Raw genomic sequence first — 16,970 nt, 5'->3', positions numbered from 1 at the left:
TCCGCGATGCAAGGCAGTGGGCAGGTAGCGAGGTGAGAGGATAAGGGGACATCAGAAGCCTTGCTAGGGGTGACAGGATGAAAACAGACTTTATGGTACACTTTCCTGCCAAGGTAGAGAGTAGGTAGAGGACCAGCACATGACTTTGTAGAGTGTAAAGTCCTTGGGTAAATCTGATTACCCTCACTGTACCTGTAGAGACCGTATAAACACAAACCACCAGCAGCATTTACAGTTAACATTTTCTTCTTTTTTCATGTTACTTCTATTATTTTGTGGTTTTATATAGAACCCTTATAGGGAAATGTCTACTTCCTAGACCCCATAGAACTTATTTTACTTCCTAACACCCTCCTCATCTCTGCAAATAAACATTCTGTGCATGTATGGGGTGATTTTTCAGCATTGGCTTCCAGCATCCTGATAGCTGCAACTTGGCAGGAACAGGCAGAGAGGAAGAGACCGCCAGGGAGTGTGTTTGTGCCATTGAAGCTGATGCAGCAGACAGTGGTGTCCTACTTTATCTCCTGCTCTTCACAGCTGTTTTGCCCTCTGTCCTGATACAGTGGGAATAGGAATCGCAAAAATACCGTGCTATTCCTTAGAGCCTAGTGTCTCATTTTCCTTTAAATGGGTCATACAGTTGGCCATGTCTGTATAACAGTACATATAATCCGATATCTGAGAAGCTGTGTTATTTCTGCTCTTGACCACCATGTTTTAAGCATGTTAAGAACATGATTGTCCACTTAATGGCCCTAAAAGAACTATTCTTAACCATTAAATATATTCAAAGGTTGTGCTGCTTGGCCCCACCGTGCTCTTAGTGAAATTATTCAAAATTCGTGTTTACCTTTCTGATGAAATATTGTCCGGAAACTATATCAATTACACAAGATTTGTCTTTTCCCAGTTTTGTATCTTTTTTATGTAATGAAAATAATGAACTGTTTTACCCCACTTGAGTGAATTTATACTATATGGACAAACATATTGGGACATATCTCTTAATTATTGAATTCAGTTGTTTCAATCAGACCCATTGGCACAGGTGTATAAAACCAAGCACCTGGTCATGTCTGCATTTACAAAAAATGGGTCGTTCTGAAGATCTCATTTAATTCAAGCTTGGTACTGTGATAGTACACCACCTTTGCTATAAGTCATTTGTGAAATTTTCTATTTCGGCATGATTGTTCCCCAGTGCACAACACAACGTCCATAAATACATGTTTGGATTAGTTTGGTGTGGAAGAACTTGACTGGCCCATATAGAGCCTTGACCTCAACCCCATTGAACACCTTTGGGATGAACTGGAACGGAGATTGCGAGCCAGACCTTCTCATCCAACATCAGTGCCTGACCTCACAAAAACTCTACTGGATGAATGTTCACACAGAAACACTCCAAAATCTTGTGGAAAACCTTCCCAGAAGAGTGGAAGCTGTTATAGCTGCAAAAGGGGGACCAACTACATATTAATGTCTATGTATTGCAATGTCATAAAAAAGACAGTTAGTGGAAATATAGTGTTCCATCAAGTAGTAATTAGATGTTTCAATAGATAAAGAAATTAAGCCTGACAATTATAATGAATAGAACTAACATACGCTATGCCCTATATCAGGGTCTCAGAAAACTTCAGGAAGCTACTGAGTACCTCTCACTACCCTCTATCCTTTAGGCTGGCATATTCGATGTCTGACGTAGAGAGGATATGTCTAAAGCAAAATAATTCTTAAAAAAAAATATAAAGTTACAAATGTTTCAAATTCCAGTATTTCTTTCAAATTTTTTTGACCTAACTCTCAAACATTTTCATTAATAAGGATCTCTGACACACCTGCTCTTTACACTAACCTTATGGGGGATCAAGGTCTCTAGAATTCCATAGATTTCATCACCAAAAGATTACAAAGGAGATTTGCATTACATATAATACTAAACTTTACAAAACATCACTACATTTATAGATATTTATATATATTTATGGTCTCCCTAACACACACATAAGCATTTTTTTTTCAAGAATTGCCTTGTATTTTGCAGGAATCAACCCCTGTAGACATCTTCATCCCTATCAAGGGATATTAAATAATTTGTAGCTGTAAATCCCTTTTCAGCTATTTTTATTAGTCCTTTTCCAATTTATTTAGAATTCAGAGTGGAACAAACACTGTCTTATTTCTCTAACGGCAATCAGTTTCTTTTGACAAGGAGCAATTTTAATGTTATTTTTCGTTCTGAGACTTTGCCATCTCTTTATGAGCTCAGCTCTGGAATCTGCATTATAGAACACATTGCTAGAACATCAGAAGCTTTTATAATTATGGGTCTGCTAAGGCATTCAAAGAAACGCTTTGTTGCTTGTTATCGACAGGCAGCACACCAAAATAATGATTTACATTTATTCAACCAAGTACATCATAAAAAAATCTTTGGATTTATTTCCTCTTAAAATATAGTTAACCATAATTTGTGCTATTTTTTACCATTTTCTATTGGACTATATATGGTAGGCAAGTCAGCCTAATTTGTAACCCAAGCAGAAATAGGTCCCTATGTGTTTCTGGAAGGAAACTTCAAGGACCAACTGCTGGAAAGGAAGATGTTGGTCTCCCAGTGTGACAATCAGGCCTGGACTGGCTTGGATAGTGTCTCCCACTTCAAGACCCCTCTGGTAGCTGAAGTATCCCTCAAATGCAGTCACTAGTGAATGCAGTCCATTTCTAGTGACCGCACTCAAATTGTGAAATTTCTTGGACGGGTATGTCAGTCATTGAGACCATACAGTTTACATCATAGTATACTCAGCACATGTGTGCATCACCAGCAATGTATGAATACCTGCTTAGCAGGCAGTGGTAAGAAGAACCTAACACAACTCTCTAGAACTTGAAGGAACAAACCAGGACATGGCTCCCAAGTTGGAACAATTGTACATACATGCATAGACACCCCTCACCTACTCAGTTACACTCTAATAGAGCAGGGCCCTCATCTACTTCTGTTCTAATATGTCTTAACCTGTGTTAATGTTATTGTTAATGTGTATCCTGTTAATTCCAATGATCTTTTCATTTTGACTTTCCTACAATAGCAGTACGGAACCTGCCTGTACCCTCAAAGTATAATGCACTCACTTTCTATCACACACTCATGATGTAAATCAGTTGAAAAAATAATGCCTGGCATCTTATGGCGGTACCATTACTAACAGTTCTAGCTAAATTACCCAGTAAGTAAAAAGCTGACTTTGTTCCGTTTCCAGAAAATATTTATTGTGAAACACTGCTGATGTGCTGCTGTGACACATGGGGTAAAGGTACTAGTATAATTTATTATATTTCGAACGGCTATACTGTGTAAATGACTCTTATTTGTAAGTGTCTGTGTGTTTCTTTATTAGTCTTTTGTTTCAAAGTATTCTTGGGTAGGCTACCTGCAGTGTTTTCTATCTAGCTTTCTGGGTACCCTGATGTTATTTGCACTCCTGTTGTTTGCAATTCCCTCTTTGCTGAAAATCTTGTTCATTAGCAAGTGAGAAGAAACAGCATACTTTGCATTCATAGTCAGCATTGTTTCATTTACATTTTTTATGGGCGAGAAGATTGTGGTAAACACTGCTAGGCTTGTCACCGGTGTCTCAGCATGTCAATCTGCTCCTGGTCGGGGCATATAGCCTTTTGTGGAGAAGCTGAGGGTAATTCACAGTCCCGTGGAATCATAATAAGAATGCAAGGGCTGCGTGTACAAGTTCCTATATATTAAAAATTCAATATTTCCCTAGTGACCTTTTAATAAAGAATCTATAAATGAAAAACTAAAGATTGAGGTATATTTAATTAACCATGAAACATTCAACCGTATAATTAATGCAAAGTTCTACTAGTTCTAATAGTTTCATAGCAGACTCAGCCCTAAAAAGCTGACCGAGCTGTTGTCATTCATCAGATTCATTTTCCATTGTGGTTATGGGAAATCACTTATGATGATATTGGGCAGACTCATTTGGGCTAGTTTGTGGAGATTATTTTTGTTATTTATTGTTTTATGTAGTGCCATTCATATTCCGTAGCGCTTTACAATGGGATGTGTGGATCCCCCTTCCAACAAGCTAATTTGTGTGACCCAAGAGAGTGTTTTCTGTGGTACATATCAAGAGGACCGTGTATAGCACAAGGGAGCACTGATATAGAGGTCTGTGTCCCACCGAGACACTATTACTCCAGATTACCAGTGATTAATCCCCTCCCACACCTCCATTCCCACTACTATGAGGTAAGGGATTAAGTTTTAAATGGTGGAGAATGATTATTCTCCAGCATTTAAATGGTTAATACACAATTACTTAATGATAGGCTTTCAAGTTATTTGAAAATATATTTTAGGGTAGAATCTAGCAAATTATTTCTATTATGTGTTTTAGGTGCAACCCCACAAACACATACTTAATGAGATCTTTTGTATATGTTGAAGGCCTGCAAAGAAAAGTTTCACTTTGGGAAAAGTTTTTATGTACAACGAAAGCTAGCTTATCGATGGAACAAATAAGTTCATTAATAAATAAATAATAATAATAATACATTCATTAATTTCATTGTGATACAGAAGTTCATTTGTATCTTGTTTTACCCTTTTGGAAGTAAAGTGCCAAAGAACGGTCAAACTTACGCACCACGGCTGCAATGTTAAAGACCTGCTGCTGGCATCATGACATGTCTGTTAGTTACAATATGAGAACCAAGAAGTACATTGTGTCACCCTGTAATATCAGATAGCCAAGCTCTGTGTCCCACTGTCACATATAATGCAGGCCAGGAGAAATAAACCATTCAATTTTCTCTAATTTAAGCGCTCCTGCTGTATTGTATCAATTCCACTTTTGTAAACCTGTCAACTTTGGCAGATTTGGAGCTATGTCTGTTCCCTTGTCATTTTCCTGTTGTGGAAGTGGATTTGTTCATTCATTCAGTGCACAACACGAAGCCCACTGTTCATTGCCTTATTATTTTCCCTGTTGTTTCTGTAAGGTATAAGGTTATCAGATGTATTCAAGTTACAACTTGACAAAGTGCTGCCTGATCCTTCTCTTTGGAAAATGGATGTTGCTAAACTGTTTATTTGTTTAAAATGTGCCAGCGCTTATCTTAACTGGAATGAATCTTCAGAATATTAAAAATTAAAGTAGATTGTGGTTTATAAATAATTACTAATCAGAAAACAATACAAAGCCCAAAAGTGAAAAAGCCACGGGTTTCCATGGGATCACTGATGGTGGTTTCCGTTAGGCTGTAATACAAAATGGAAGTAATTTGGTAAAATATTGCTTGGGTTTCTTATGTGACTGCTAGTAGTCATTGACTCCTACATCTTGTATGCTCCACGTAGAAGCTGCCATTGCCTAATTGGCAAAAACTCTAAGCTTGCACAAGCTGCTCCTGCATTGCTAATCATTTATGATAATCATGTCAGTTATCAAAAGGCTTCTGCTATATGGCAAAGTAGTATTTTCCTCAAATCCAACATTTTACAGATCTCTACACTAAATAATTGTTTACATTTATGTGTTTACATTTAGAAAAAAAGCATTATATTCATATTACATTACAAAGGAAGTATCATGAAAAAAAGTTTTAAGTACAGGTGTACACAGTAATATTGTGTAGCACTGAATTGAACCGGGTTCTGTTTCATATTGACATTGTGGTGACATTCCAAACTCAAGCACCACACCAAGCTGATTATTTATGGCAATGATATTGAAGTCCTGTTTCTACTCTCAATATCTCGTTCCCCACAGACCTTTATGATACAGTCTATTGTTTACCACAAGGCAGTATGGTAAGAACTTTTAACAGTTGAGTTGTTGATTGTTGATATGTTCAGGCAACATATGCAAGGGTGGGTAAGGATCAAGGTGATGATTTAAGGGAAAAAAAAATAATTAGCGTTGGCTGCAACGCTGTTACAAGAGGCCTCCTCCAATATAATTGTGTTCTGATACAGTAACACTGAGCTTTGCCATTTCCTTTCAAGAAAGGAGCCCTGCAGCTTTCACTGTTGCCAGTTGATCATGCCACATGGAAGCTCCTTCTGACTTTAATGATCACACTCCAGAAATGCCTCTGGAAATAGCCCTGTTTCCTATTGTGCAGGCAAATAAAAAAAGGCACAGCAATGAGGGACATGGTCTGACATTGTGCAAGGTCTTTATCTCATAAAGCCTGCTTCACAGATAATGATGAGACACACTGATCATTCTAAGATGCAGAAAACATCACAAGGAAACACTAAGCTATCAAGGACCTTCCAGACATCTGCCTATCTCTTGGTGTGCGATTTTCTTCTAATTGTTTGTGGGTTACTCACAAAATGATGGCATCTCTGGTCTCTCAGTCCTTCAAGGACTCAATAAAGGAGCAACAGGTGCATCTTCCAAAGATGGCAACCAAGGAAAACAGTTGTCAGGCCTTCTCATTTTCTCATTTGTAAGTATGATATGTTTGGCAATTTTGATCTTTGGTTCATATTTTTGACCTCAAATTCATGTTGATTACCAGATCCCTTTCTCTAGCCATTAGTAAAGTAATCTTGAGAGTGGACTATATGTGATGTATAAATGTTTTAGATGGGTGTTGACCGCAATCCACTGTGTGAGATGGGATTTCTTGCATAATTTATATTTTATACACGCCTGTGAAACTTTCAGATGGCCCTTCCTAAATGACGTTTTTCTGTACATTGTAAGATCCCTGGAGCGGTCAGCCACTAGATCTAGAGGTTACTTGGTTGTCACTATTAAGCGTCTCTATTAATGCTTCCCCCTCCCAATTTCTACATTGATTTAAACTTTCCTCCAAAAATGGTTAGTTTGCTTAAAAGGTATTCCCCGACATTGACAATCAGCTCTATAAATCCTGGGGAGCAAGTCCTTTATCCAGTCACAAAACAATCGCAAAAAAAGGGAATTCATATGAAGCAAATAAAAGAATCACAGAAAGTACCCAATGGAGATGCAAATGCTGCCTTTAGTCTATGTTACTCTAGGCAGTGGATACATATAGAATTGCAAGCAGAAAACCAAAAGCTTGGGTAGCCCAAAATATTTAAATTAGAGCAGCCAATGATACAAATTGCCCTCCCATCCCTCCCCCTGTTAGAGAATAGTATCATAACGGAACATTTTTAGTGTTTATATTCTTTTTCATATTATAAAGCATTGAGGGACATTCTCAAAAGGCAAAATTCCTAAGCACATTCAATTGTTAACTTGAGGGAGCTATGTTACCATGGCAATCTCTGAAGGCAAAAAAAACACGTATTTTAAAGCCAAGTAAACACTATTTAAATTATAGTATTTTTAAAAATGATTACATCAAACATTTCACAAAAATTATCGCTCTCAGGCTACAACCATTTTAACCATAATTGATTGGCTTGGATCAAGTTCGTTTTGTCCCTGGTTATGAAAGCAAGCACAACAACAAACACCAGGGTGATTAACCTTATTCACTTCTACTCTGAACTTCAAGAGTAGAGATATTACTGCTGTCTATGGATGTGGAAAAAGCACTTGATGGCGTAAATTTCAAAGTTAATGTCAAAAAGTCTGATTTTTTGAATTGCAATATAAGGGTTAGCAAAACAGATGCTTAAGAGAGAAGTAGGCTTATTCTTGTCAACTTACCCCACAGAACTATATGTTAATACACCTTCTACTGTTTAGTACAATCCCCAAAGCCTTACATGAGTTACCGACACCTCTCTAGGCCTAAAGTAAGGAGAACATTGGTACTCCTTTATGTGGTGTTGTATTGTATTTGGTGCTCCTGAGTACAGCAGTGGAGTGGTCAGCCATGAATCCAAAGTAATAGGTAACATTCCTTCCATCCACCTTTTTCTTTATTGGACAACCCCCAGACCCAGGTCTAAGAGATTAAATTACACGATAACCTCAACTCTGGAGTCATGGAAAATGTCAATGAAACATACTGATCTTACCATAGAAAATTCACCATTGTTAACCAAACAAGTTCACACTGGTAATAGAACCACCTAATTTAAAACATTTAGCCCTTAAAGGCAAACAGACCTAAAAGGTATAGCGATGCATAGGTAAAACCATTAATAACCATCGAAGAGAACACCACTCACTCCTTTCTTGTTGCTCTAAAATATTTTCAGATAAAACCCTATGTTTCACAAAGCTTACCCAAGATGACCCTGCAAATAACATTATCTTATTTAAAAAACCTGAGTACCAAATCTTCACCTCTCTGTAACAAAACCTGTCAATATTTGGACCCTCGTTGAGAAGGACTGTTCAGTATGTCCAGGCTTTTCACCAGAAACATTCCCTTTCTCCAGATGCTTTAATCAATGGGACAGAGACCCATACTCTGACTGAGTTGCTCTTCTGTAGAGATCTTCCTTGCTTAATTGCTCAAGGGATTAATTCTTCATGTTCCCCAAGCACTAACCGAGACTTAGCGTAGGGAGCTGGTTCCGGCAGACCAGACGGGGTTTCTCTGTCACCTTGTGCCCCCAATGAGCACAGGGTTACTTAGACATAAGAAGGGACTAAGCAGGCAGGTAAGGAGCCTCCCCAGAAATGCAACAGTGCCCCTCTCCCCAACTCTAACATACCCTCATGAGTCTTTGGCCTGAAAGGGTTAATGTGACATTTCTCATCCTTCGCAAGAAGACTAACACAGGAGGAGACCCCAGACGGGTTGACTCCAAAGTTAGGCAGTCCATCCAGTCCCACATGGTCCCCTAGCCCAATTGCTTCTGAAAGGGCAGTGCTCACCAGGCCATGCTCTGCCGCTGGAGAAATGGGCCAGCTGCTCAATCTCCTGGGACCTCACTCAGCCTCTTGAGAAGGACGCCGCCTGCATCCCCTCCCTGATGCTCTGACTGCCGCTGGAGAGATGGGCCTGCTGCCAAAGTCTGCCGTCCTGTCAGTCAATCCAAGTAGACATTAAGAGTCCAAAAGCCTGTGGTTCTAGAAGTCCCTTTGCATATCCTTCGGCAAGGAAGGACATCCCACCGCTACCTACAAGCACTCTCTGCGCATGAATGTGGGGAGGTCTTGGTATATCAGTGTGTATCAGTGTATATATCATGTGTTTGCTTTGGCGATCAGGAGATGTGTTTGGCTGAACATAGTCAGGGCCGGCCGAAGACTTAACGCCGCCTGGGGCGAAGTTTAAAACGCCGCCCCCCCCCCGCCAACGCCGGGGGGGGGCGGCATTTTAAACTTCGCCGACGCCATCATCTACGATCCCCCCAGTACTTACCTTTAAACAGTCCTGCGGCGAGTCTCCCTGCTCTGCCACGGTGCCGACTTGTAATGCTGAGCGCCGGAAATTGACGTCACTTCCGGCGCTCTGCATTACAAGCCGGCACCGGGACCGAACAGGGAGACTCGCCGCAGAGGAGAGAGAGAGAGGGGCGCCGAGCGGGTAAGCGAAAACCACTCGCTGCCCCTCTCTCTCTCCTCCGCTTCAAAAAAAAAACAAAAAAAAGCGCTTGGGGCAATTGCCCCAGTCTGCCCCATTATAGGGCCGGCCCTGAACATAGTAAATGCATGCCTTGGAGCCGGAGAACAAAAAGTGGAAGATGCATAGAAAAGAATTCTGAAGAATCTGCCCCATATATTTGCAAAGGGGACACCATGAACATTTAAGGCGATCTCTCAGTTGTCAAATGCATTACAGTGCACATGATGGATAGTGTCCTTTAAATTTTGACAATTAGGAAAGTCAAAGTCCCCTGCAAATAATGTATTCTCCCGGTTACAAGAGCTCTGTTACTTATTCAAGCAAATTGAACAAGAATAAATAACCTGAGACATGATTCTGTTTGATGATGTATAATCTAATATTGCACTTTAAGTACTTTTTGTTTGCAGTGGCACTGTGCTCTTATGATCAATCATATATATTTAATTTAATAAAACAGTAAATATTATATATATATATTGTTTTAATGATGTTTTGATATCTCATGCCATATTTTAATTGGTATATTATTTTACAATTGTGATAATGTAAACCTGCTGCTATCTGCCTAAGATGTACTGATTCTAGCAGACTGAATGCTTTTAAGTTTGTATATTGAAGTATGTTTCTCCCTTAGTATTATGAGCTGGTAAATGCAGGTGGAGACCAGTATGCAAGTAGAAGACTGGAGAACTGGAACTGGGACAAATACACCGAGAGCAACACCACGATTAAGGATAGCTGGGTCTGGTACACGGAGAGCAACACCATGATTAGGGATAGCCGGGTGGGGTACATGGAGAGCAACAACACGATTAGGGATAGCCGTGTCTGGTACACGGAGAGCAACAGCACGATTAGGGATAGCCGGGTCTGGTACACTGGAGAGCAGCAGCACGATTAGAATAGCCGGGTCTGGTACACTGGAGAGCAGCAGCACGAATCACGATAGCTGGGTCTGGTACACAGGAGAGCAATAGGGAACATAAGGAGTAAGGCACGAAGGTCCAAGCGGCAGAATAACTGAGCACTGAATGAACCTCAGTGCTCAGTTTTTAAATTGCCCGCTAGTGGATGCCACTCCTACATGCGTGACGTCACTCAGGTCATGTTCCCTGCTGTCTTTGACGGGGAACGCATAAAGTTGTTTGAAGGGGCACATGTGCCGCGAGTGGAGGAGGAAGCACCAGACGCGGCGTGGGGCCTGCCACTACGGACTAGCGGGCATCCCGGTAAGAAGTGTGAAACGGGACCCTGACAAGTATAAACCAAGGCACCCATGTAAAGGTAAGCACAACCTGCTAGTAATTTGTAGTATTTTTCGTGTGCAAAAGAAAGAACACACTCTTTGAATTCTATGGTTTTCTCAGGACATAATATCAATCATATGTTCCTTAGCAGGTCTAAAATTAGATAAATACAACCTCAGGTGAACAACAGCATATGACATATTACATAGTCTCATGATTTATTCAACAAAAATAAAGCCAAAATGAAGAAGCTATGTGTGTAAAACTAAGTACACCTTTGAATCAATAGCTTGTAGAACCACCTTTAGCAGCAATAACTTGAAGTCATTGTTTTCTGTATGACTTTACCAGTCTCTTGCATCATTGTGGAGGAATTTTGGCCTACTCTTCTTAACAACAGTGCTTCAGTTCATTGAGGTTTGCAGGCATATGTACAGTTCCCTTAAGGTCCCACCACAGAATTTCAATTGGGTTGAGGTCTGGACATTGACTAGGCCATTGCCACACCTTGATTCTTGTCTTTTTCACCCAATTATGGACAAGCTTAGCTGTCAGACAGATGGCCTCTCATTTGACTCTAGAGTACTTTGGTATAAAGAGGAGTTCAGTGTCAACTCCATGATTCCAAGGTTCCCAGGTCCTGTAGCTGCAAAAGTGGTTCAAATCATCACGCCTAACGTGCTTCACAGTTTGTATGAATAACATTTAACATGCTAACTAAGAACTGTAGAGTCTGAGATGTAACTCCTGGATTTTTTTTGCTATTTCTCTGAGCATTGTACGATCTGACCTTGGGGTGATTTTGCTGGGATGTCCACTCTTTCTTGAATAATCTTTCTCCCTGTAAAATGATAGATTTTAAATTGATTGGAAATGGCCTTATAACTTTTCCCAGATTGATTGGCAGCATCAATTGCTTCTCTAAGATCATTGCTGATGTCTTTCCTGCTTGGCATTGCATTAACACACACCTGAATGCTCCAGACCAACAAACTTCATCTTTTATAGAGGTGATCACACTTGCTGATGATCAGTTAATGAAGGGCATTTGATTAGCAGCACCTGTCTGCTACTTAATATCTTAATTCCTATGGAAGCAGTAAGGATGTACTGAGGTTTTCACACATGGCTTCTCCTTGTGGCGCTATCTTTGTTGAATAAATCATGACAGGGTGTAATATGTCATATGTTGTTGTCAATCTGAGGTTGCATTTACCTAATTTTTAGACCTGCTAAGGAACAGATAATTGTTATTATATCCTGACATATAAAACCATAGATTTCAAAGAGAGCATTATTGTACTTTGGTATGATACCGTATCCTGTTAAAGAAGCCATTCTAAGTTTGCTCACATAAATGTGATTTAACGATAGGCAGAATGAAAAGGGCTCCGACTGTGTTTCCCTCCAATTTTTATTATTTTACATCCATTAGTGGGATGCCCTAGAGGCAGTTATTGCTATGTCCTAGTGAGAGAGATCTGAATGACATATGCATCTATCAGCTCTAGGATGACCTCTTGTCTGTAAAGCCCCTGACAGTCACAGAATCAAATTATGAGCCCTGAACAACTCCATTCTAGTATTATAAACAACCTTGTGATTAAATTAGTGTGGCTTTGTGCGGGGATGTGTTAGTGCCACATAAATGGAGGGTGGTCCCACTTGTTGGATTCTGGCATTAGTGTGTACTGTATGTGTGTGTATATAGTTATATATATTGTTGCAGGTTGGCTGGGTTTTTGACAAGAAACTCATATACAGTCGTCAAGCCTCACTGCCTCCTCTCTCCCTGATGTCAGACTCCCAAATATGAGAGGAGAGGGTGGCTACATTTGTGTCTGTATGCATGCCTATATGAGTAATTTGAAGATGTGTATATGCGTGTACGTTTATATGTGTGATTGCATCAGATTGTATGGGGATATTCTGATTGGGACAAGAGTACCAATGTCTGGTACCGCTGAGAACTGTAGAACAGGTACAATTACGGTAGAACAAGAACAAGTACTGCAGAACACGGATATGCTTAAACGTGCATTGTATTTGAGTGCACTCCATGCTGTTTCTTCCATTGAAGGCTAATTATCACAATGTTGCATGTGCACACTGGTCTGATACATCTCGCTGAAGCTATTCCTATATTCCAAATAGGAAATGGGGTCTCCATAGTTACCTCAGATCTTCTGCTGGGAGATCCGTGGTCATAAGAACAAAGGTTAAATCTGTCAGTGTTTCAGACTGAATGTGTTGGACATGGCTCCACCAATAGGTTGTATATATATATACTGTAATGTGAATGCCACTGAATGGCAAGATTTTTAGTGATATGAAGTAAGAAGGAAATTGCCTTTTGTACAATTCAAGCCAAGAGGATTTAATAACCTATAATTGCATACTCTAGACAAATATTCAATGCATGAAATGTGCTGTGTTTTAAATAAACTAGTAATTACGCGGCAATATCAATAACTACTGATTTTCTTGTTTGTTTTAATTTTGCCAGTTAGCAGAAAAAAAGTTGCTTGGAATATTCATCATCTCTTCAAAGCTCTGTGAAATTTTCTTTCATGAGAGAGCAGTTAATTATTCATATTATTTGAGAACTAAGTAAGTGCTCACATATCAATCAAACTATATAGGCCATTGTTATGCAGATGGTGGTTTGTGTGTTGTGTGTGTGTGTGGCAGAGGTATACCCAGGACCCAATCATTCCCTTGAAGCCAGCTCATTGGGGAGATATTTGCCCCATCCCACCTCTGTCGGTTTATCCACCCTGGCTTACGATTAAACTGAACTTCAAATGTTGTGGAACTGGTAACTGAACCCAGTAACAGGGTTACCCTACCATGGACATTTTCAGGGATATGGGTGACATTAAAGTAGTCGCTTTAAAGCATGGAAGAAGCAAAAGACAAAATGTATTGTAATGATGCCACAGCCGGCATGTGGCTTGTCAGGATTGTACCTGACAGATCACTTGAACTTAACCACATGCTCTCCTGTTTCATTAATTCATCTCCTGATCCACCTATTAGCTGTTTAGAAGATTATTTAAACCTGCTTCTACCCTTTATTTATCCCGCAGTGATACCTTGCTTGTGCTGGCATATGTGTAGGTGTTTGTGTGTGAGCACGGATGTGAAAGTGAGTGAGATGAAGTGTTAAAATTAATGTGTACATGTGTGTTGGTGAACATGAGTGTGTGTTATTTATGTAAGTGTATTTACATATGTGTGCCAGAGTGTATGTTGGAAGGGCAAGGGGCAGGGGCGTAACTAGAAGCCTCAGGGCCCCGGTGCGAGAATCTGTTAAGGGCCCCACCCCAATCTACCCCCTTCTCACACCATCTACCCCCTCTCCCCCCCTTCTCAGGATATCTACTTCCTCTCCCTACCCCCCCTTCTCACTATTTACCCTCTCCCTAACCCCGTCTCACTACCTACCCTCTCCCTACTCCCCTTCTCACTATCTAACCTCTCCCTACCCCTACCCTCTCCCTACCCCCCTTTGTAGGTCTTACCGGGCAGTCCTGTGGTGGGGGCGCAAGGCCTCTGTCTTGCTGCTCTGCCGCAGTTGCGCACGGCTTCACTGCTGAGTGCTGTCATATGACAGCGTGAAGCGCCGGCACCCGAGACAGACGCCTCATGCTCCCACCACTGCAGTCGGGGCAGGCGGCGGCGGCAGAGGAGACAGAATGGCACTGAGCAGTTGCTGAAAACTACCACTCGGCACCCCTTGGGCCCCCCTGGCTGGCAGAACATCAGGGCAGTCGCGACCCCGGTAGTTCTGCCACTGGGCAGGGGCACAGACAAGTTATTTGGGGACAAAAATTAGGGTACAGGCCTCCAACTGAGAGGGGAGGGGAAGTGCTACTGGAGATGGAGACGCTGAAGGTATGATCAGAAAGGAAGGATGTGAACCAGGATTGAGCAATGTCACGGAGTCATGTGGAAAAGGTGACCCTTAGTGAATAGATACAAAGACCAGAGAAAAAAAAATCATATTTGTAATAATAAAATAGTGTAGCCTTTCTGGAATGGTGCTAAAACCTGAGATGTCCATAATCTCACCTGGTGATCTTCTATGCCAAGTTTCTGTGACCAGAGATTTGTGGCGCTCCAACTGCAATTAAATATGAGCCGAAATATCTGTAGAGCTTTCTGATGCTGTAAATTACCTAACCAATCTATCTAACCCCACTTTGTCCTCAAAAAGGGAGTTGACGAGATTGGTTGGGCCATAGGGTACTATATATGTATATATATATATATATATATATATATTATTCTTTTATGTTGAAATATCTATCCTGCTGTCATTCTCAGAGAATAACTAACTAAAGAGTTTTGGTAAAATTAGCTGATCAATTTCACAGAACTGCAAAAGTATTCTATGGTAATGACATTTCTTTGGGATGAATAATTCTCTTATAACCACATGGAATATCCGTACATACAGCCTTAGGGTCATGTATTTTGCCTACGATATTTCTTTAGGATTCATTTTTTGAGACTTACAATGGACAAGGATGTCAGGGACTACATGATTGCTATAATATCAGATTAGTATTTTAATGTGCTCTTGCATACTTCATCTTGATACAGCCTCTGGCTTTTCTTATACCCACATCGGTGTCAAGGAAACCTTCTCTTATTTTTGCCTGCGTTCTGAAATCAGTAATGAAACATCTATATCATAATCACTAAAATCAATTTTAACTAGCTAGACACACGCAGGCATGATTACCACCAGTCCTTTTGAATCTGAACATCAATAAAGTAGAACCTGTCTTGGAAAGTGAAGTAGGCTAAAAAGTATCAAAAGGCAGCACACGATCTACAAAAATTCAAGAACAGATGAGTAACAAACTTGTTGATCTCTATCTGACTGGAAAAGGGTTACAAAGACCTTCCTAAGGCTCTGGGATACAAACAGAGAAAACTTGAACCTTCCCAGGAGTGGCCGGCCTGCCGCAATTCCTTCAAGAGCGCATTGACGACTCACCCAGGAGTTAACAAAAGAACCCAGACTAACATGTAAAGAACTGCAGGCCTAACGTGCCTCAGTTAAGGATAGTGTTCCCGATACCGTCCATGTCATCCATGGCTGAGTTGCACTGTTGACCAAAAAGAATACAAAGGCTTCTCTCTCACATTTACCAAAAAAACATCTCCGTGACCCCCAGGACTTTTGGGACAATCTGTAGACTGAAGCAGAACTATTTGGAAGACGCTGGTCCTATTACATCTGGTGTAAAGCTAACATAGCATTCAACAATAAGAACATCATACGAACAGTCAAAACAAGGTGGTGGTAGTGTGATGGCCTGAGGCTGCTTTGCTGCTTCCAGACCTGGGCAACTTGCCACAATCGATGGAACCATGAATTCTGCTCTCTACCAGAAAGCCCAGCTATCAGTTTGGGAACTAAAGCTCAAGCGCAGTTGGGTTATGACAACAATCTGAAGCATACAAGCAAGTCCACCTCTAAATGGCTCAAAACAAACAAAATTAAGTGTAACCCTTTTTTTACCTTGCTCCGCTGCCAGGCTGGTAGTTACATATTGCAGTGACGCTGGTGACAGGAAACCTGAGCCTCCGCAATTGCTGGGAGATCGGGACATCTTCTTTCTTTATGCAGTGCCTCCACTCAGTGATTTGTACTATGTTGAGTAGGGGAACCCACCCACTGAGAAATGGCCCCTTTCACACAAGAAAATAACACACACAACTAAAATGCTAATTATTTATAGAATATATCGAAATAAACAGGTATTATAATATAAAGACCCAGCTGCTGTGCCTATGCAGTTCAGTTCGAGCAGTGGGTGCACAGTCCTGAGAATATATATATTTAACACAGATAACTGCCAACACCCGCTTCCCCACCCCAAATGTAGGTGTTCTTCCCACCCAGATGTCCCAGTGTTGGTGCACTGTTGGGGCCCTTGATGCAGGTAGCGCTACCCGGGGAGACAAGGATATATTTATGTTGATATATTAGTGAAGTACCTCCTCTTTAGTGTCTTCAGGCAACTCTGGGATGCTGCCCCTTTAACCTCCTGGCTGAGAGTAATAACTGTCTTCCCACACAGATGTCTGTCTGCAGCTCTGCTTTCACCTCACTGGTACAGGATGCAGGACTTGGACGCTCTGGGTACTAGCAGTCTCTCACACTCACTCAGGAACATACAGCACCATGCTGTATTC

This window comes from Spea bombifrons, chromosome 2, assembly GCF_027358695.1.
Source record: "Spea bombifrons isolate aSpeBom1 chromosome 2, aSpeBom1.2.pri, whole genome shotgun sequence".
NCBI classification, from domain to species: Eukaryota; Metazoa; Chordata; class Amphibia; order Anura; family Pelobatidae; genus Spea; species Spea bombifrons.
The sequence above is the reverse complement of the archived record's forward strand: the minus strand, read 5'-3'. Positions refer to the sequence as shown.